At 37.6% G+C, this 23,310-nt stretch overlaps 1 pseudogene across 1 annotated transcript in view; it reads right to left on the bottom strand.

The window, feature by feature from the left end:
• Positions 1-9,067: 9,067 nt before the first annotated feature.
• The window catches only part of LOC149144269 (aminopeptidase M1-like), a 133,126-nt pseudogene continuing 118,883 nt past the window's right edge, over positions 9,068-23,310 (bottom strand). The window contains exons 14-17 of the transcript XR_016264057.1: positions 10,576-10,753; positions 10,357-10,471; positions 10,200-10,267; positions 9,068-9,675 (exon numbers count right to left, since the gene is read on the bottom strand). The product of XR_016264057.1 is annotated as an aminopeptidase M1-like (transcript). The remainder of the gene's footprint in view (positions 9,676-10,199; positions 10,268-10,356; positions 10,472-10,575; positions 10,754-23,310) is intronic.

Here is a 23,310-nt window from a genome sequence, read left to right as displayed (position 1 = left end):
TCTAAAGTGAATTTTTATATATGTATTATGCATGGTAGGCTTATCCTAGAGCACTAAAACTTTTTGGCATACATTTGGTATCTTTTCTCATGGATTTCCATCTTGATTAGCACTGAAAATAATTGAAATATTGTTTGTTATTTGTTGTTAAAAAATATCTTTCAAAACAGTCGTAAGGTTATTTATTAACACAAACTATATCTGAGAAACTTGTAGGAAAGAGGTGAAATTTTTGATTTTGTAGTTCCCCAAAACTTCTATCTCGATAAACAAACCCTAGTGAATAGATGTCTAAAAAATACAACTTTTATTTGGATGTCCCTATGCCGACCATTATGCTATTTTAGAACCAAATGTTACTCAAAATCCTTGATACCCAACTTTTCACACAAGGTATGGAAGGTATGGGTGTACTTAAATTTTGCCTATGTTTCTCATAATGCAAAGTTCTGAATCTTTTGCATCATTCGCAATTTCCTACAATGTAGAATTCCTCCCCAAAGGCGTCAACAAGTGATGCTCAAGTGGGTTTTGTCCCCAATGCTTCAAATGTGTTCCAAGACTCATTGATATGGGGAAGAGACATGGGGAGAGAAAAAGTGAACTTTGTACTTGTAAAAAAATTGAACAAAATAATAACCATCTAACAAACTTAACCATTTTTTCAAAACACTTGTTAATATCTATCTTTAATTCAAGCAATGGAATGTGAACATTAACTTATACATTGAAGGGTTCCAAACATCGAATGTGACTACTTGTCAAAGGCATCTTCATTATCGATGAAAGTCATTGAAGGATGTACTCTAGCCTCATCTTGTGAAAAAACAACAAATAAGATTGCTCTAATAACACTGACAAATATTATTTTGAGAATGAAATAAAGATAACAATAACAAACAAAATAACACAAGGATAATATAAAGAGGCAACAATACACTAAATCCTAACATATATTACTCAAGAAGAAGAAGAAGAAGGGATTTTAATGATGTCCACAAAACTAAACGATCTAAGGGACCTAGGACACCAAACACTTTTACAACTTCAAACTTTTCCCTAAGTATACTCTCGTGTCATGAATCTTGACCAAGACTCTCGCAATTTTGATAAGCCTTGCTTCCTCAAATAGCGTTTTCAAACAATCCACCTTCAGAATACTTTCAAACTAATTATGAGTATCCACATATGTTGGACAATCCATGATGTAGCGCCATTTTGTTTCAACCTCTCCTTTCCTACAAAAGATGCAATTATTCTTTCTTCCCACTCTTCCTTTGGATTTTTTCATCCACCCATTTCACATTTGAGATGATGAGACGTGGTCCTCAACTGTGTCATTTTGGCACCCAAATATATCTTCTCATCATGATACCATGCCGGGTTGAAATCTCTGACATATAGAGATTATTTTTTTTACCAATCTTCTTTTCCACATGGTAGCCCTAAATTTTTCAAGCACCCATTTTTTTATCTCCTCTTTAGAGTTAGACAATCCTGCCACTTAATGCCCCACTTACCCAACCACAATTTGATTCCTCCAAATTTTCTTCCTCCTCTTTAACTCCTCTACAATAATTGTTTTAGGTCAGAGATGCCCATCCATGCCCTCAACCTTTTGTAAGTAACTTAACAAGTGAAAGACCATTGAAGCCTCCATCATAAACAAACTAGCGTTAGCTAGCAAGATCTCAGAAGAGCCATTGATTTTACTTTGCAATTATTAGTGATTAAGTGTTTTTGAATTCTTACTAGTTGTTTCCACTTGTGGTTTGACATACTATTCCCCTAAACTTCACATCCATAGAATGCAATCAGTGTAACCAACAACCCAAAAAGAGTTTTGCTGGTCTTCCAATCCAATAATTTTGCTTTCCCGCTTCTGTTATGTAGAAGGTAAAAGCTCTTCATCCCCCCTGAATCCTTTTAGCTATACATGTCTCCCAATTGAGCTTGTTGTGAAAAACAATTCCTAGATACTTGTATTCTTCCACTATTTCCAAGGGTTTCCCCTCAAAAGAAATTAACCTATTGTTTTTCATCTTTAAGGAGAAGATCATAATCTTGGTTTTGCTAATGTTTACTTGCATCCCAACCTCTTGACCAAAGAGCTCTAAGGCCTTCAAATGCTCTCTCAAACCCTGAGTTGATTTTGCAATTAGGATAAGGTCATCAGCTTACAAAAGAAGTCTCACGACATAACCTACTAACTGAATACCCTCTCCATTGTTACTACTTAACCATTCTTCCATCTTATCAATACATAATCCAAACAACGTGGGGGAAAGATGAAACCCCTACTTGACCCCAATGTCAGTACCAAAGCATTTAGAAAAACCTTAGTTCTGATTTTAGCTCTAACTTTCTCATAGAGCTTATGAATAGCTACTCTATATTCGCTTGGAATTTTGATCTCTTCCATTCTTCTCCAAAGCTTGTCTCTAGGAACAATGTCAAAAACTTTCTTGAAATCAACAAAACAACAAAAGGTCTCCTCACCCTATATGTCCCAAACTTTTTCTATGAAATTCTTAAGAGTGATACAATGATCAATGGTAGAATGTCACGGCCTAAAACTAGCGTGCCCTTCTGCTCTTTTACCTTCCTTTTCTATCCAACTGTTGATTCTACGTTCCACCATGCTTCCAAATAACTTTCCAAAAAGAGGATTAACCATAATATGTGTTGAAGAATCTAGGGCAATTAGGTATAGTAGGATTCTTCTTGACTTGATAACAATTTGTGAAGCTCTTTTACAATTTTTCTTAGTAGCTTAGTCTTCTTCTTATTATTATTAATGCATTTGTGTTTACTTCATCAAACTACTACCAAAGACATAAGAACAAGAACACAAGATGTTGGCTCTCTTCCTAGGCAAAACCTCTCTCTCTCTTAGAGAGGAAAACCCTTTCGTAAATTTCTCTTATTGAAACTTCTTATTGATCAATGCCAAACCCTATACCCTTGACAAAAATATCTTCCAAGCGCAAGTCAAGTCCTTCCTTCTTCCTACACTTTGTCTCCCGGCACTTAGTCCTCTTCCTTCCAGCACTCCATTCCCCAGCACTTCGTCCTCCTACTTCTTCCGACAACTAGTGATAGACCGTGTTATGTGAGCTCTAGAAGAGAGAATTATATTTGATCCTTAGTGAGATCCTTCACCTATGAAGATACTTTCCTTCTCTTGTCCAACCGAGCTTCTTCTTGATGTGTAGCTGCAGACTTGATGTGACAACACTGCAGCACTAGTTTCTCGCACATGTGGGAGGTTTGCCTTTCCTTCACTTGAGAGACCCTCTTCTTCGCTTGAGTAGGAGGCCTTATGGACCTAATTTACTAGCCCAAACGATAAGATATGTATGACTATGATCTTGTTGTTGCTATGACCACAAACTGCCCTTCTTTTCTTGCACTTGCGATTGTTTTTCATTGTAAAAATAGTCCCTTCAACTTCGGTTAGAGTTCTCCTTCTTCGCTGCACTATAGGCTCCTTAAACTCACTTTCCCTTCACCCTTACCTCGTCTTCCTTCTCGTTGATTTCATAGGTATTGTAGGCTTGTCGTTGGAGGAGTGGACAACCTCTACATATAGATGTTTGTCCCTCCTTTAGGCCGAATTGACTTTTCCACCTTGGATTTGCTTCTTTGGTGATGTCGTTACTAGGAGAGGACTTGTGACTTTGCTTGGAGGAATATCTTTGACTCTAATACATAAATATACATGGTGTAACATGACCTTAATGTCTTCCACATTTTCTTTTGACGCTTTGACTCACCTGTAGCACTTTAACATGTGTTAAACCTATTTCAATGAGCAAGAAACTCATTGATAAATATAACAAAAATAATATTTCTTTTCTTGAATAAATACAAATATCAAAAGTAGATTTATGAAGACCAAATCTAGTTACACTTTCTTCAACAATAGGGAGGTAATTGGAGGGAATATTAATGTCTCCACTTTTGTAAAAAGGGATAGCAATAGTAGTTGTCCATTCAGTTGGAAAATTGCTTTGAGTGGGGTTGTTGAAGATCCTTTTGATAACCGGAGCGAAGATTCCAACCCCCCCACATCAAAAAAAATTATTTGGAAACCATCATTGTTTTGAGCTTTACGATTTGCCAACCTTTTTATACCATGATTGACATCTTCTAATGAAAATAACTCAATTGAAGTGTTGATTAGGGGAGAGCTACTTTTCTCTTGTTCTCTCGTCTAAAAACTTTGCTTAATTTAACCATTGAGTAGCCGAGATATTATTATCCGTTTGTTTTTTCTTTTGTTGTAATTCCCTCAAAATATTTTGGGATTTAGCTTTCCCAAATAAGTTTATTCCTTCCTTCTTGAAGTCACATACATTTCCTTTTCTATTTTTATCATATTTTTGTACATTTTCATGTTGTCACTATGAGCCTCCTCTTTAAGTGATATTTTTGGAGCCTTACACTACTCATCAAACTAGGGATTGTTTGGAATAGTGTTTGAGATTCTCTTCATTGGCTGAGATCTTTTTCACACCTTTAAGGCCTTGTGGATTAAAGGGATCACCATATTGTTACCAATGTTCTCTATCACTACATTGTCCTCTTCACTTTCTGAGTTGTCTTTTGTCAACTAAAATTGATGTTTCAAAGCAGCGGCAAAGAGCTCTTGATTTTCCTTATTGATGATGATCGCTCCATTTGCATGAACTTTCTTATGTAAATGTTGGTTCCTCTCTACCTACATCCCACTTGTGTGCATTCACAACTTAATAAAGAGAGGCATATGATTCAACTTCATCTCAACAGGACAAGCTCCAATATTGAACTATGACAAATTATAAATAAAACTTTGAGAACAAACCATATAATCCACCACACTTTGACCATTGTAATTTTTACACATAATGTCACCAAATCTAGGCCAGGCTTTCATGCCATTGCAAATGACCATGTCATAGAGGCTACATAAGCCTAACAATTCAACACCAAAGTGTGAAACACTCCCTTTTCCATCTTGAGAAGACCTTTTCCATGTGTGATCCTCACTCTCATTTAATGAAAGAGGATTGTTGTCCATATTCTCATCACTACCTAATTGCATAGACTAATTCTTTGTTGTCCTTGCATTAAATCACCAATCAAAACTATATCTCCTAAAGTCTTGAAGGAAGAAAAAGTAAAAACTTGAAAATATGCAAAGCAGTACAAAATCGCTAGAACGACGGTAGCATATCTCTATAAAAAATGTGTCAACTACACTCATTTTCTAGAAAAACATTATAATATGCTGAAATCACTTATTAACATGACATGCAACCCTAAAAAGCACGAACCTTAAGATCCAAAACCCTCACCCTAGGAGATGAGGTGGCATAGGGAATGTGGCCCTTAAGGAGCCTAGTTGATGCGTAAAATTCCTAGAGCCATAACTTTCACATATGAAATTTGTTTTGAGTGTTCCTTAGATTGGTACAAAATTTATTCTTAGCTATGTGTTTGGCCAACCTAGCAATCAAAGATTGTCCAACCATGTCAATTGTTAAAATGATCGGGAAATTTGTTGGAGAAATTAATTATTAGTGATGTCAAAGGGTGATCAGTTAAAGAAAAGAATAGCATAGGCTTAAATAGCACTTTTAAGCCCTTTCCAATGCGCTATTCCATGCCCTCTAACTCCTATCCATTAAGGAGAAATTAATTTTTCAAGTAAAAAAAACCTTTGTTTAACCCCTTTCCAAGTCAACCCTGCATGAACAAGTCTGCCCCCCTCCAATAGACATGTTGGTTAGTTTGGATGATTGGACTAGTATAAATAAGAAGCTTTCCTCCAAGTTGGTCACCAACTCGTCAAGCAAGAGAGCAACAAAACTTGGTGGTCTAAGGAAGAAGGAGAAGGTTCATATCTCATGAACCTTGTGGAAAATTGGAGTTCTCTTTGAAGATTATTTTTAATCTGCCTTAAAGGTTTTGGAGGACTTCTTAGTTACAGTTTTGAAGCTATCTTCTATTGGGAATTCAACATCCTTTGTGGTATCTTGCAAAGCATAATTGGGACTACTCTTAGAGCCATTTTTCGGCCTTAATTCAACTTATGGAGGATAGAACTAGGTTTGTAATTCAGCCCCTTCTCTATAGAACTTTGACCTTGTAATAGGAGAAAATTTCGGCCCTGTAATAGGGCACAGAGCTCAACCCTCTGATAAATTTCGACCCCTACAGTCCGTACAAAACTCAACCTAAGAGGGGTGAAGACTCAGACTATGGAAGAATCTATTTTTGGCCTTGCAATTCAGTGTTTTTGTGGACAGACCTAGAGCATCTTTTGACCTCTATTTTCGGCCTTTTGTTGGAAAATATGGTAGCCTTGGTCAGTGTTTTCATCTTGAAAAATAAATGGAAATTTGAATTTTAAGTTTGCCTCCAAAATTTATTAGGTCAACCCCACATGAAGTCTTTATAAAGAAAATCATTTCTCCTCATTTGGACACATCAATTTTGGTCTGTGTCATTTTTTATCCAATGAAATTACAGGAGGGACAAAATTTAAGGAGGCTGAAATTCTAGGGATGGCCAAACTTTAAAGAGGCTGAAATTCTAGGGAGGGCCAAAATTTCACGGATTTGGTTTTTGACATGACACTTGATCATGACTATGGTTACTGACTTGGTTATTCTTCTGCTATGGTTATTTCTGATGTATTGATGAATCTAGATCCCCTCTCTCTCATAAAACAGAAATTTTATGGGTTTTCCCCTTGTGGGTTTTGCCTTGGTTGTGTGCCTACTTTTTGTGTCTCTTATCTCTTTGTTTCATGGTTACTTTACTGTTCTTTCATGTTTAATCAGTTGATGTTTTTCTTATATATAACTGCCTAAATGATATTGAAATTAATGTTATATGAAACTAATGCTTAATTGATCATTGAAGTAGTTATCAAGGGAAGAAAAACCTAATTCTAGCTGGTGCCCTAAAAATTCAACATTTTTTAAGTCATTTTGAAGCTGAGATGAAGCAATTTTTGTAGACCTACTTGTGTTATCTTAGAAGTGTCTTGAAGTAGTATTTTCTTTATTGAAGTAGACAGACCTTGGTGATCTTTGTCACAGACTTGGAGACATAGTTGTGCAAACTTGAAGGCATCTTTGGATAGAACTTGATGACCTTGTTGAGCAAACTAGATCTTGAAGAATTGTTTGAAGGAATTGGTGCAAACTTGGAGGCATCTTGAGCAGTCCTTGACCAAGTTTTGAAGGCCTCTTGAAACAAAGTTTGGAGCAGATCATGAAGTTTTCTTGGAGACACATTGCTAAAGTTTTGCAGTTTAATGGAAGTATTTGTATAAGTTGGAGCCTAAAAGGATTGGTGTCCTCATAAAGACCTAGTTGGTGCCTAGGTTTGTCTTGGAGGATTGGTATCCTCATTCAAAGTTGGAGCCTTGTGAGAATTGAAGTTTTTGTAATGGTTGGAGCCAAAATTTGAGGATTGTTGTCCTCATCATTTTAATTATTCAATATATACTATTTTTATTTTGTTTATTGTGTTTTGGTATATCTTGTGCTTCCTATTATGAAAAAATATTAACTGACATAATATAACAATTGAAAGAACTACTGTCAACATAACTCAAATAAAATGCCTCCACATTACAAGCAGGCACATTTAGATTTTCTACCAGATCTCAAATTACTGTCCAAAACCATATTTAATTAATTAAGACGTATGCTGACATTGCATGTCAATTTGTAAGTAATAATACCAGTAAGGGTCTTGACTTCACAACTTCTGTTATAATCCATGCATCACAAGCAGTACAAGGGAATATAAGCTTCAAAACATCAGTTACCATCCCATGCATGTGAAGGCACATGCCCTGATAATCATGGTCCATCTACATGGCGTCACAACATATTTGCAATGATATAATTCCATGATGCCTATCTTTACCAATAGTACCCCAAATAAAACTTGATTTCATTTTAAGTAAACAACTTTATACATTTACGTAAAGACTCAAATCCAGAATCAAATATGCCTTACTTAAATCATTAAAGGGCTAACATTCATGTTCTGATGACCAAGGAAATTGCGATGAAAATCATGACGTAAACCAGTCATAGCATGGAAGTGGTAAGCTCGATACTTTCAGACTGCTAGTCCCTGCAGTAGTTCCACTAAGCCGTCCTGCTGCTGAACATGCTTCACCCATTGGGCGCTGATCCGAACTCGTTCAATGCTCTGATTAACTGTGCGTTCAATAGATGGTTGCATTCGGGTTGAAAAGAATTCCTTTATTTCATCTGCCTTTTCCTCACTTGAAAACTGAAAAGCAAAGAAAAGAAATCTCAGTAGAACTTTAAATTTTCTTAAATAAGTCCTACCAAGAATTGGACAAAATCAACATGAATACATAAATTTGCATCAAGGATAAAATTCAGGAACAGACCGTAGATACAACAGAATTGATGAAACGAGTTACCAAAAATCCTGAACCCCAATTTTCCCAGATAAAGTCCCACTTTTCCTGTGCAAAAGAAGCAGAAACCAGATTAGCTGAAAATATAGCAACTGCAATGCTTACATTTTCACAACTTTCCCAAATCCTAAATTTTCAAAAATATTTACCCTCGAATATCTTAGAGGTTAGTCTTAATCTTGGTGAAGTTATAGAAAACAAGGGAACAAGTAACAGAGTCATACATAAGCGATTATTCTAATTTGAAAAGTCATATATATATAACGTGGGCAAATATCCGATAAAATCCTGTAATTTTAAAATTTGTAATTTTTTGGTGAATATTATTTTTTAATCTTTTATAGGTAAAAATGAGCAAATTTTTAACCAAAGATGTAAATATTTTTTTCATAAAATGTCTAAAAAATAACTAATTAGCGAAATTTCGCCCTCAAATTTTCCCTATTTCCTTCTCCCACACATACACACATACAAAAAATAAAAAGTTTAAAGACATATTTACTATTATCAAAGTTATTATGTCATAAAAGATAAATCTCAGCAACCCAACTATACATGAAACGCCACATAATCTTGATATGGGCAGTGAGGGGCAGTGAAACAGGTCACCATCTTATCCATCACAACCTGCTTCATAAATTTCCAAACATTTTGAGACTACTAGAAAGGCTGATTTGAATGACTCGGATTCATGGTAACAGCAAGGAATGACAGGAATGTGCAAATTATAATTTTCATCAGACAATTCCTGGATGCCAGGAATGTGCAAATAGAATAGCAACTGTTGTATTACACTACAAATAGACTTTTGAATTAAACGGAAATTTTTTATCTTTGGCTCTCTTCTCTTCCAGTTTGGTATCTCATAAAGAAGTATGGAACCATAATTTTACAGAACATGAACCCCTTAGCATGCTTTCAAATCCAATGCTGTATTTATTTCCTGTCAAGTGTTTTAACAATATGCACCATCCTCTTCACCCAAATGGTCCTACTGCAGTTAAATTCAATCAAGTGATTTAACTATATGTTTGGTTCACAAATTTCATTTGTCTAAAGCCTTGATACGAGAATGAGAACTACACAAGTTCCAACTGTCCCAAAGTCCAAAAATAAATGAAAACTATACAACACATCACCTTTAACCACAGCCAGGCAGTCTCACGTCCCTCTTTGTTAATTCCATAAAGTACAAAGACCGCATCTTGGCTCCGCACCTGCAAGATTATCAAAAATATTTATGGTAGGTTCAAAAAGATGGGTTCAGGTCTCCCTTCAAATGCAATGAGATCATAAAAGATAGTACAACTATGGTGATCTCTTTAACAAACCGTAATCCAGCAAGAAGAAGTTGTGTAAATGTGACAGCACTTAACATAGATCACAAAAAAATGTTCACATACCATGATTTTATCAATATAATTTAACCATAACCAAAAAACAGCCACCACAGGTACAGAGAAATAGTATAGGTGCCCTTAGGTAAAAAACGAATGAAATAATACAAATGAGAGTGTATTTGTGTGTATATAGTATATACAACTCAAGTGAGGGTTATAGGCCCACAAAACAAGGGCATACACCCCAGCCATAAAACAATAATTAGGTCTAACTACCCAAAGGTCGGTCCATTGAGGGCCTCAACTACCCACGAAGTGTGCTGCCATGTTGCCACAAGTGAAGAATACATATTCTAAACAAAAAGCAGGTTATGAATTGGCAAGAATTATAAGAGACATACCTCAGAAGACAAACTGAAGTCTAGCGCTTCCCGGACAACAGAAGGATCTGGAGATGATGCAATTGAACCTGCAGGTCATGACACGGTTTCCTCTTTTCAGAAATTTTACCTTAAAATATTATTGCTAATAAAATGAACCAAAGAATCAGTCCCTTACCTAAAATGCGAACTTTTTCTTGACTTAGATCTGTCTCCCTGAAAATTCTCAACAGAGATTCATAGCCAGATTTATCTGAGGTTGTGACATTCTGCATGACAGCTATGTATGCAGCCTATAGAAAACAACCCAACCATTTAGATCAATAAACATGTAATGGCATAAAAAACAGTCCCTTTAATTTCATATGAAAGCTAGAATCAGCAAGAACAGTGCAACCTTTCTGATGTCTGCAGGTAGAATTGTTGTACTTCTGTCATTCAAGAAAACATTGAATCGTCTTCTCGCTTCTACTTTAGTTTTTTCATGCCCAAACTGAGCTAAGACTACCAATATCTGCCCTCTTAACATTGCGTTCAAGTGACTCTCATCTGGAATAGGCTCCCAGCCCAGTTTCCTGTACATGAAAATCACAATACAATGGAATGAAATTAAGTGATGGCATTAGCCTCAAGGCCAGTAAACTATGCAATTTGCAGAGGAGTTTTCATAAAACATCACAAACATGATTGTGTTATTTTATTTAATAACTAATGCCGTGCATTCTACAACCAAAGATCATATTTGAGTAAGACCTCGCATGCATGTGTGTATGTACCCCGAGTTTTGAGGATAGGAAGGACAAAGTTCCAGTATGCTTATGGCAGGGCTGTTGAGAGTGAAAGCTGGAAGGAGGTAGTGCTAAATTTCAAAAGCTTCTGGAATAGAGTGTTTCAGGAACATTTTTTATATAAAATATATATTATTATATTTTGATGCATGCATATTAAAAACAACACGCAGAATACCAAATTAGTTGCAGAAAACATGAAAATATAGATTTAATTACTGAATTAATGATCATAATCAAAGCATCAACCATTCAGTGCACATATAACATCAATCATCTAGCAGTCATAACCTGTAACATTGTCATCAAATCATCATTGTCATTAACAAACTGTAACTGATAACATCAACCATGAGATGAAATAGAGCATCATTATCATTACCAAAGAGTTGTAATAAGCAGTCAACAGTACAAATTTTACTTCAAATTTCAAAGTTCAAACTTTAACTGTCATAAAATGTTTACAAAACAGGTCATAATTGTTAACACCAAATTTACTCTTGGCGAATTCAAGTGGTGAATTCAAGTGTTAAATTTACTCTTGGGTAGTATAGGATTCTGGTATATTTAGCAGGTTTCCGGCTCATGCTTCAAGAGGTTGCATGCAGTGTTTGAAAATGTTTCTATGTTCCTTATTGCCACATGAGTCAATTGAGACCATTTTAGATGACACGCGATAAGTTTCTAGAGATTGATTTTTTTGCAGGCAGAGTTAGGGACCTCAGATGGGAAAATAATCAACAGGTAGAGTTAGGGACCTCAGATGCAAAAATAATCAGCACAAGTCAGATAAGCCTGTTTTCAAGAACATGAAAGGTGGTGGTATTTTTAGCAGTGACAATTTTTTGATGTGCTATTTATAGTTAATCTTTTAGTGCAATTTGTTGGAGTCTTTAAGGCTGCTAAATTTGTTGAATTTTGGAAAGGATGTGAAACTCTATTGTCTTTAGATGAGATCTAATGAGGTTGGAATCCCTCTCAAACATCCAAAAACAATTAATGATAACATAAAAAGTTTAAATAAAATGCTAGAACAGGAAATATAAACAAAATGGAAAGTTTCACAGGAAAATAAAAAGAACATATTTTGTTTACTTTAAGACCTTTATATTATAATTCCAAGATAGCTTGCATGTCAAGCAATCCTCTATTAGGAGCTTAAGAAAGTGTGCCCTACCTGGACAATAATCAATTTGACCATCTTATCCTTATTTAAGGCTTAGGGAGTGCTTCCCAAAAGGGCAAGCAGTGACTCAAAACCCTGGGCGCATGCTCATTCCCAAGAGCACTCCTAAAGTGTACTTCAAAGGAAACTTCTGAATCACTCCCTCCCTAAGTGCACTTTGGCCACAAAGAAAGGGGATACAAGGTATAAGCAACTCCCCCTGTTACTGACCCATGTGGATGACCCCTTGGAGAAAACAAATCTCCTGATGTTTCACCTTGCCAACTACCAGTCCTACCATGATCAAGGTATAACTAGCCTCAAATGCCTCTCAACGATGCACTGGTCAGTGCTTTCTTCATCTAGCTTACTCATTCAATGAAGGTGGGCCATCAAACATGTGGTACATTAACCTTTTTTGTATTCATGTGCCTTCATTTAATGTCTAAGGGCATTCTAGTATGGATCATAGATTGAATTTGATGATAGACCACTTTTGACTATACACTTGTTCTCTTGCTTCACCTTGGTGGTTACCACTTGCCCCTAGTCCAATGTGACCTTCCTTGAGGGCTTCTTTCACTGTGTCCATGGTAATCCATACTTAACGCCTACCATCTTCCCTATATTTCCATATCCCATCTTCAGGTTGATTGCTCTCTGTCACCAATATTGGTTCCCACTTTTTCTCATCCTTGAGTAGGGGCCTGAAAAACCTTACCCTAAGAGGTTGATGCAACAGAAAGAAAAGAAAAAGCATGAACCATAATGTTAAACTGCAGAAGATTGGCAAGGATAAATGAGAGCATGTGGACAAAAGCCTATCCTAAGCTCTATGCCCCCTCATTAGCCCTCAACTAGCTCCTGGCTAATGCGTGAGCTATCTAAATGAAAGGAACACTTTGAATATTCCACCCCGATGACCAATGAAATGCTTCATCTTTAAGGGGACAATGATGAATAAACAAAAGCTTGCAAGTTTGTAACCCAAGCTATTTATGTAAAAAGAAAATAAATTATGAAAAAGGCACACATGAGAGGTGGTAAAAATAGGTCGAGGAAAGGGGGTAGCTCACATCCCACAACTGCTCCCTCTTTACATCATAATGCTCAAGGTAAATTGTGACATCCTCCATGAAGTAAGCCACATACCACGTCATTGATCATGTGCACCTGTTGATTGATGGGTTGGCATAGGAAGTGTTCCTCCTCTTAGGTTTGGAAGCACCAAATAGGGCCTTATGATGACCCTCCCATACCTAAGTAAAGTAGATTGATCATAGATATTAAGCTAGAAAGACATTTGAAGATGAGCGAAGTACTTTGATGCCCTTTCTCATTAAATAAGGCCCACTCTAATACTCTTATGGTTTGTGCACCTATGATGTTGATCTCACTTCATCCAGTGAGTATATGTTAGATCTTTGCTCCCAAGTACAACTATCATCCCTTAATGGATTGCATAATGCTTCTCCAGCACTTACAAAAAAAACGTCTAACACCACTTAATGACTTCATTAAGCACTTTAACCTAGGATATTGACCACTTATTGAGAAGCATTGACCTTGGGATACCTTCAGCACAATTTATGTCACTCTTCTCTCCCTCCAAGACATAAAATGCTACACTTTGGAACCAAGACGTTGCCTTGAGAGCTTATGTACCCTAGAGATGACAGGATGCCCTCAAGCTACCATTCTACTTTCTTGATGGACGTTGTGTTTCTTCTTACAAGATTTAATGATGATGATAACTTGAGACCTCTTTGAAGATGATGGTACATTGCTCAGCATGATGACATCATACCCTACTTTCATGACGTCCCCTTACTATAGCTTGGATTGATGATATGTGCTTAGTTGAGGATGATGTTTTGGATGGAGCCTTGCTTAATGATTGGACACCATTTGATGAGGAGATCTGACTTTTGAGATGAGATGCACCCCCTTGAGTCATATATGCAACATTTTGAAGAGAGAGACACCTTCTGGAGGATTATGTCACCCCTTGGAGGCATTTTACCTCACAGGTGTGGATTAAAAGTGGCTTGTTTTTATGCGTTATCATTGTTTAGCTGTCTTTGGAGGTCATCTTGCGACCTATCCAACTTGTAATCACATTTAATATTGTTGTTAAGTATTCTAGTCTAATTCTGGATAATATTGACTCATTTGCCCTTAATTAAGTAGAGCGAAGTTGATTTATCCTTAGATCATTGTCACACACACTTGGAGACTAATGTGATATGGTTAGTTGCTTCTCTCTTGGTTGATATGGAGCATTCATGAGCAAATTTGTCTTGAGGATATTTCGATTAGATGGTTCTCTCTCTTAGATGATGAAGTGCTAATTTATAGTATTGTTTTCCATCTTGTACTTGTTGAAGAATTAGGGTTTTAATCTATGTTGCATGGGCACACATCCCCTCCCCTCCCCCCCCCCCCCCCGTGCACTCAAAAGGAAAAGAGAAAAACCCTAGGTTCTGGTGTTCTACAGACCTTAACAACACCTAGAGAACATTTCATACTTTGTGCGGACATCATTAGGGATTTCGGGGCATCCAAGTCATTCTCATGCCATACATGGTTGATTTCAAGGTTGTTTCAAGTACAATTCTGTCGTCTCCAAAAAAAGGGGGACGATTGACTATCCCTCAGCTACATTTGGAAGTGGGTTAAGAAAAATTAAAAATCCCTATGACCCACCTAATTTCGAACCCCAAGTGCCTTATTTTCCCCTAACCCTAACATGACAACCTCAAGTTTCTAGTGTTCAAGTTGTTCACCCTACACTCCAACCTCCAGCAAAATAACACAACATAGAAATCATCTAACAGGGGACCAATTCACTGCACACAACCATCATTCATCAAACACATCCACCAACAGTCCAACTCTATGCATTTACAGCTTTGTTTGTGCATTCATGGTTTTATATATCACCTCACAACTTTGTGTTGTTAGAATTCCATGTACCTCAGGTCTGGTCTTTGCTCTTAGCTAGAAAACATAAACACACTAGCAGTGCCTAACTTTAAACAATTTTGCATAGTGGAAATATAACAACAATTAGATCAATGTATAGTACACAGAATTTATGGCCCAAAACTTATTTCTTATTAGTCCTTTAATAAGAAAAAACTGGCACTCATGTACTAGGGATAGTGGCCTTTTACAATCCATGTACAATGCCAATATTAGGTGTATCATTTGACCAATACACCTAGGGTTGAGACCAAGTCCTTTAGGCTCTCATATGCCCATCAACCAACAACTACAACAATTCAAATATTATTGTTGTAGAAAACTAGGTTAATCAAAAAACCAATTCACTTACCTGGGCATGTTCCTTTAGCCCACAGTCCTCCCTAAGTTGTTGTTCAGCCAGCTACATATCCTACCTCTTCTAGGCCTCGACTGCCTTGTGTAGCCCTCAAGCTACCCCCTTTCCTTAGCATATTACTACAATAGCCCTCGGCCTTGCTTATCCTCATCTTGGTTGCTCTACTTTAGACCTCCGACCTATCCTTTGGCTCCAGTCTACTAACAAGTCCTTTTGCCCCTTTACTTTGTTGTTGCAATTATTCTAGAGCATGGGAAGTCCATGATACTCAACCTTCAAAACAGAAAAGACTTTGATGCTTAACTCCCTCTGACTGCAAATCGCAGACCTTCTTGACCCTCAAAGTCTCTGTTTGACCTTCACTCCAAGTTTCTCACCTAGATCTCCAATGGCTATGACCATCTCAGTCCCGTCTTCTTGACCCAACTTAGCCAATTCTCTTAGACATAGTTTTAAAAAATGATTGGTCTGAACCGAAAACTGGTCAATTCAGTCAGTTCATTGGCTAATCCAGCCAGACCAGGCAAAAAACTCGGTCAACAGGGGCGACCTCGCCGATTTGTCACAAAAATCGGGCCTAACTGGCTAGTTTCGTCATAAATTGGCCGATTCATTGTCACGTCGGCCGCAGACCCACTGGGAGACCTTTTTGCAGCTTCTAAGGTGGTTTGGAGGGAAACTAAGGGTTGTTTCCCTCAAAAACACCCCCTCCAAGCCAATAAAAGGAGGTCTCCCCTCTCATGTGTCTCACACATCTCATTTGGAGTTATTGTGAGTTTCATAGAGAGCTTGGATTTTTTCCATTGATGAGTATTTGGCTAAGTATACGGACTCATGGCTCAAAACAGGTTGTTCAATCATGTCAAATGAATGGACCGATGGAAATAACAGCACTATCATTAATTTCCTTGCTTCCTGCCATCAAGGAACCATGTGTTTGAGTTCAGTTGATGCATCTGATAAGGTGAAGGATGCAACCTTCTATTTGAGCCTTTGGATGACTTTATTAAGGAAGCGAGGGAGAAGAATGTTGTGCAGATCATCACAAATAACGCCTCAAACTATGTTCTTGCTAGAAAGATGGTTGAGTCCAAATATAAGAGCATATTTTGAACTCCATGTGTTGCACATTGCATAGACATCATGCTCGAGGACATAGGCAAAGTGGAGTGGGTAAAAAACATTGTAGAGCATGCCAAGTGCATTACAAAATACATCTAAAACCACTCATGGGTATTAAGCCTAATGAGAAAAAACAATGGGGGCAAAGACCTTGTTAGGCCTACAATTATAAGATTTGCAACTCACTTCCTCACGTTGCAATGTCTCAATTCTCAAAAAAACCTTGCAGAAAATGTTTTCTTCTGATGATTGGACTTCATCTCGGTGGGCTCGTAGACAAGATAATAAAGACACCAAAAAGAAAGTTTTTGATAATTATTTTTGAAAAGATCTACAGAGCTTGTGAAAATTATCGATCCCCTTGTTAAGGTGCTAAGATGGTGAATGTGAAAAAATTGGCCATGGGCTATGTTGTCGTTCAGATTGTACAGGCACCGCGACAACCACTCGGGCGGGGTTGTCACTCTGATCCCCACCCACTCCATTCTAGCTATCTCCCAACAGTAGGCTATGGGGGGTAGTCCCTATTGTTGGAAATAATACTAAGAGGGGGGCTGAATCAATATTTACAAATCAATAACTTTTTCATTTCCATAATCAGATTTATATACGTTATTTCAGAGAAGGGAACTCACGTGTGCACGCAACTATTCTTAAGGCAACCAGCGTATATCCAGTGAACTTATGATTCAGTTAATTCATCATATGTTGATCTTTAATCAGTGCATCAGTACTTTATTAAACATTAAACAGTAACCATGTGCAATAATAATAGAATAAACCATCACACATAAGCAAAACAAATGAACACCAAGATTTAAGGTGGAAACCCAATGTGGGTGAAAACCACCTGCTGTTGTCGTCTCTGTTTTCTTTTAATAATAAGAAAATCTGTTTACAATTTTGTACTGGTGTAGACTCATACCAGTACGCAGGTTTCTACCTGCAGAAGGTTACAACCTTCTCTTGTTCTCCAGCTTCTACTAGAAGGGAGCTATAACCCCCTAGCTCTTGTACTAGCCAATATGTTTACTAGTACGTAGGTGCCAGCCTACAGAAAACTCCACTCTTCCACCAGGGACCACGTTTCATGAATTTTCAGACTGGATGCTCCTGGCACATATCAAAACATATGAAGACCTTGACTCATCAATAACCCATCAGAAACTTCATCAACCAACATGCAGTTAATCTGAAACAATCAGATCACTGTCATCAGAACACTGTGTTGAACCCAGAAACCTGCATCAACATTTAGAACCAACTGAAACCTCAAAAATTCATGTGTCAGACTGTATACGCTACTTCAATGAAGAAAAACTGCGTGTATACGCTACTTCCTTCAGCCCAACCTGCATATACCTCTAAAGATTCTGAATCATAAAATCTCTGAATCACAAACTGTACCAACCAGCAGTATACTGAACATCTACTGTCAACTTACAGAACTTTACACAGGTAGGAAACAGAAAACACTTCTTCTCACTTATACAATCAATCAAATATCAACCTCCTTATGCATTCAAATTTACATTCAGATCTAGGAAGACTTCATTGACAGACAACAGTAAAATAACAGCAGCAATAAATCAACAATACTGATTTGATAGATCAATCATCTTTGAACATCAAGCCTTTCTTTTGTATACGCTACTTGAAAGAATAGAACCTACGTGTATACGCTCTTTGGCCAAGACAAACCTGTGTACAGACCTACAAATATTGACTCAAAACTTTGCTGCAATTCCAGACTTCAGACAAACTCAGATCATGATAGATAACGAATAAAACAAGCGCAAAACATCAGATCTAGCCTCAACCAATATCAGATCATTCAAGAATAAGTCATTTCAGGTCGCATGATCCTGATCAAATATTGAACTCAAGGCGCACATAAATATTTCAGATCTAGTCCCAAACATAACCCTGCAACATAAAATATACTTCAGATAGAAGTATTCCTTAGAATCTTATTCACTTGCACGCTGGCCTTATGATCCTCTCTTCTTTATATAGTTTTTGGCCTTTCTCAATACCATGGACCAAATCCACTTAGGACCAATACCTTGGATCAAATACCACGGACTGTTTTTCTTCTATGGCAGACACTTTTGATTCAAATTTAGCAAACAAGGATCTCAAAATTTTCTCAACTAAGGTAACTTCCTTTATTTCTTCACCCAGATTCTTCATACAATTAACAACCTCATCTATACGTAAGAAGTAACTAGCTATACTCTCATCACTATGCATCTTAAGAGTTTCATACTGAATTCTGAGAGTTTGAAGCTTAGCACGTTTTACCTAAGAGTCTCCTTCGTAGCTCTGAACGATTTTGTCCCATATCTCTTTGGCTGATTTGAGCTGCATGACTTTGACAAACTCTGATTGTGACAAACTTCCCAATAAAGTATTGACAGCTTTGGCATTGGTTTCATATTGCTTTTTACCTGCCGTGTCTGTAGGAATTGTTGTTGGAAATTTATATCCTCCTTCCACAATTTCCCAGACATCTGTTCCAAGAGATTGTAGATAGGTTGTGGTTCTTATTTTCCAATAAACAAAGTTGCTCCCATCGAAGATTGGCAGTCTGATGGATCCCATGCTTTCGTGATTATTCATCTTGATGGATCTTCCTTCAAGCGATCAAGCTTCTTCTGAAGGACTTGCTCTGATACCAATTGTTGGAAATAATACTAAGAGGGGGGTTCAATCAGTGTTTACAAATCAATAACTTTTTCATTTCCATAATCAGATTTATATACGTTATTTCAGAGAAGGGAGCTCACGTGTGCATGCAACTATTCTTAAGGCAACCAGCGTATATCCAGTGAACTTATGATTCAGTTAATTCATCATATGTTGATCTTTAATCAGTGCATCAATACTTTATTAAACATTAAACAGTAACCATGTGCAATAATAACAGAATAAACCATCACACATAAGCAAAACACATGAACACCCAATGTGGGTGAAAACCACCTACTGTTGTCGTCTCTCTCTTCCTTTAATAATAAGAAAATCTATTTACAATCTTGTACTAGTGCAAACTCATACCAGTACGCAGGCATCTACCTGCAGAAGGTTACAACCTTCTCTTGTTCTCCAGCTTCTTCTAGAAGGGAGCTACAACCCTCTAGCTCTTGTACTAGCCAATATGTTTACTAGTACGTAGGTGCCAGCCTACAGAAAACTCCACTCTTCCACCAAGGACCATGTTTCATGAATTTTCAGACTGAATGCTCTTCGCACATATCAAAACATATGAAGACCTTGACTCATCAATAACCCATCAGAAACTTCATCAACCAACACGTAGTTAATCTGAAACAATCAGATCACTATCATCAGAACACTATGCTGAACCCAGAAACCTGCATCAACATTCAGAACCAACTGAAACCTCAAAAATTCATGTGTCAGACTGTATACGCTACTTCAATGAAGAAAAACTGCGTGTATATGCTACTTCCTTCAACCCAACCTGCGTATACCTCTAAAGATTCTGAATCATAAAATCTCTGAATCACAAATTGTACCAACCAGCAATATACTGAACATCTACTGTCAACTTACAGAACTTTACACAAGCAGGCAACAGAAAACACTTCTTCTCACTTATACAATCAATCAAATATCAACCTCCTTATGCATTCAGATTTACATTCAGATCTAAGAAGACTTCATTGACAGACAACAGTAAAATAACAGCAACAATAAATCAACAATACTGATCTGATAGATCAGTCATCTCTGAACATCAAGCCTTTCTTTTGTATATGCTACTTGAAAGAACAGAACCTGTGTGTATACGCTCTTTGGCCAAGACAAACCTACGTACAAATCTGCAAATATTGACTCAGAACTTTGCTGCAATTCCAGACTTCAGACAAACCTAGATCATGATAGATAACGAATAAAACAGGCGCAAAACATCAGATCTAGCCTCAACCAATATCAGATCATTCAAGAATAAGTCATTTCAGGTCTCATGATCCTGATCCAATATTGAACTCAGGGTGCACATAAATATTTCAGATCTAGTCCCAAACATAACCCTACAACATAAAATATACTTCAGATACAAGTATTCCTTAGAATCTTATTCACTTGCAGGCTGGCCTTATGATCCTCTCTTCTTTATATAGTTTTTGGCCTTTCTCAATACCATGGACTGAATCCACTTAGGACCAATACCTTGGATCAAATACCACGAACAGAATACCTCGGATTAAATACCTAGGGTCAATACCATGGTCCAAAGATACCTTGGACCAAATACCTCGGACCAAAACCATGGTTTTCAACATGTACGCGCTTTGCCTTCTGTGGGAGTGCGTGTGTACGTTATACGCTTTTTCTGTTATAAATACCTGGGTGTATACGCTACTTGGACTAAGTGAATCTACGTGTATTTGTTAAACTACTCGTACATCATCTTCTTCCTTCAACTTCTTTATTCTGATCAATAGTCCTTAGTTCCCTTTTCCTGATCCTCTGTACCACTGCCCTATTGCCTCTAAATATTTCTGTTATCCTCTTATCAAATCTGAGTTGACCTGTAGAGTTGCCATCAAGGACAATACTTGTATCATAATGCCAACACCTATGGAAATGAGGTGAGAGACAAGTTGGGGACCACCTTATCTGGGAGACACATTTGAGTGGCCTAGCTACTTGGTTAATTTAAGCAAGATATAAGATTGGATTCACTATTGAGACCACTGCCTTGAGTCAAAGTCTCACTTATTTACAAATTAGATGCCAAGTAACTCGATGGACAATTGCTACTTAGGTGCTTATGTAAAGGATGTGAGTAATTCTTAAGCTAAGATTACTTATGTTAAGTACTCGTGTTATGGTTTAGCCCCAAGTTATATCAACAAGTACTACTTTAATAAAATGCAATCTTTCCCACAAGAGAGGTGCCAAGTTACCAAGTGTCAAAAAATGACAAGAGATCCCTTACAGCCTTTCCTCAACTATGCCAATATTGCAACTATACCACTGCTATAATTAGATTCTCAATTAACCAAGGCTTCTTGACACATGAGAAATATTCAAAACACAATTGGAGCAAGTCACTCAAATGCCCAAAATGATTAGATCTCCTAAAGACAAGTGATAAATTAAACCATTCAATGTAATCTAACTTGAGACTAGCGTGCTTTCGAGAGTGAGCTCGTCTGAGTGAAATAATTAGGATTAAGACAACAAATGTTAGTGCCTGAGAAACTATGTGACAATTTGTCTTAACAACAAGCTCTTTCAACAATACAACATATATAATTGACAATCCCTATGCTAGCAGTAAGTCACTTATGCCAAAAGGATATTCAGTGAGCATCAAATAAACTTATGACAGCAGTCAAGCTACTTGAAGTTATGACAACAGTAAATTACAGCGAGCAATCCTCATGTCAAAGTGTCAAAACATTCCAAATTGCTCATCTCTTTTTCTTTGTTTAGATTAGAGAGCAAACATTGAAAAATGTGCTTATGCTACTGATATATTTCAGATCTTATGTATGCAGTGTGACAGTAATTGACAAATCATGAAGTAGGCCAAAAGAGAGTTACCCAATTCATGCTATTAATTGTTCAATATGCTAAGCAACTTATATGTAATTTTAGGGTGTTTAAATTAAATATTTGGTACTGTTATGAAGTGGTTTGTCTAGCTGTAGCAAACAGTGAGGAGAAAAGGTTAGAAAGCAAACCATTGAGGCCCTAGGCCTTGATTTTCATGATCACACTTGTTCACAATTATTTCAAATTTTTGTACCACCTGCAAGCATGGAACTTCAACTTCAAACTTCTGCAACACACTCAGAGGTTAGCTTCATAAAACGAAAACTGACTCTTAGTGACAAAGATGAAGGAAAGGGAGGTCAAGGATGAAGGGTCACAAAGCCAAAAGAGCTAGCAGCAACCAAGGGAGAATCCAAAGGCTTGACGACAGAGGGCAGAAAGCCTTGTTAGGGCCACGGTGAGGGAGGAGCAGTCAAGGAAGGGACAACACTCAGCAGGAAGGAGGTCACGAAGGGCTAGGAAGAGGGTACGGCCAGCAAGAGAGAAAGAGTTAGGGGAAATTAGGGATGAAAAGGGGGAGGAAAAGATTGCGGCAGCCCAGAAGGAGGAGGTGAAACCTACAGAGGGTAGTGGAGGAGGCTGTGGCCTAAGGCAGGCCTGCGGCTAGGGCTGCGTTGGAGTGATAAGGAGAGAAAATGGCAAGGAAGAGGGTTGTGAGGACACGTGAGGGATGTCGTGAGGAGATGGAGGGAGGAAGGCAGCCGAGGGAAAAAAGTGTAGAGGAGAAGGCTGCAAAGGATAGGGATAAGGCATCTAGGCCTGCGGCAAAGTGAGGGGCAACCACGGTAAGGGAAAAAGGATGAGCAGAGGGAAGAAGAGGACAGTGAAGGTTGAGTGGAAGGGAAAGGAGGCTACAGCCAGCCAAGAGAGGGTTGTCGTGAGGGTTATGAGGGCAATAATGCCCACAGAAAAGAGAAGGAGGGCTACGACAACCTTTAGGAGGCCCAATAGCAACAACTAAGTTTGGAGGACCAACAAAGAGTAAAAATTTGTCAAACTTCTGCAAATTCTCCAGATCTACCCCAAATATTGAAATTCCACCCCAAATCACCATAACAAAATTCTTTGAGGGCTCACTGCTTCTCCTTGGCTTGAGCGTTGAGTTTGGAGGAGGAAAAG

The sequence above is a fragment of the Pinus tabuliformis genome, chromosome X, assembly GCF_031772625.1.
Source record: "Pinus tabuliformis cultivar Carrire ecotype Pingquan chromosome X, CPIR1, whole genome shotgun sequence".
Classification (NCBI taxonomy): Eukaryota; Viridiplantae; Streptophyta; class Pinopsida; order Pinales; family Pinaceae; genus Pinus; species Pinus tabuliformis.
The sequence above is the reverse complement of the archived record's forward strand: the minus strand, read 5'-3'. Positions and strand labels throughout refer to the sequence as shown.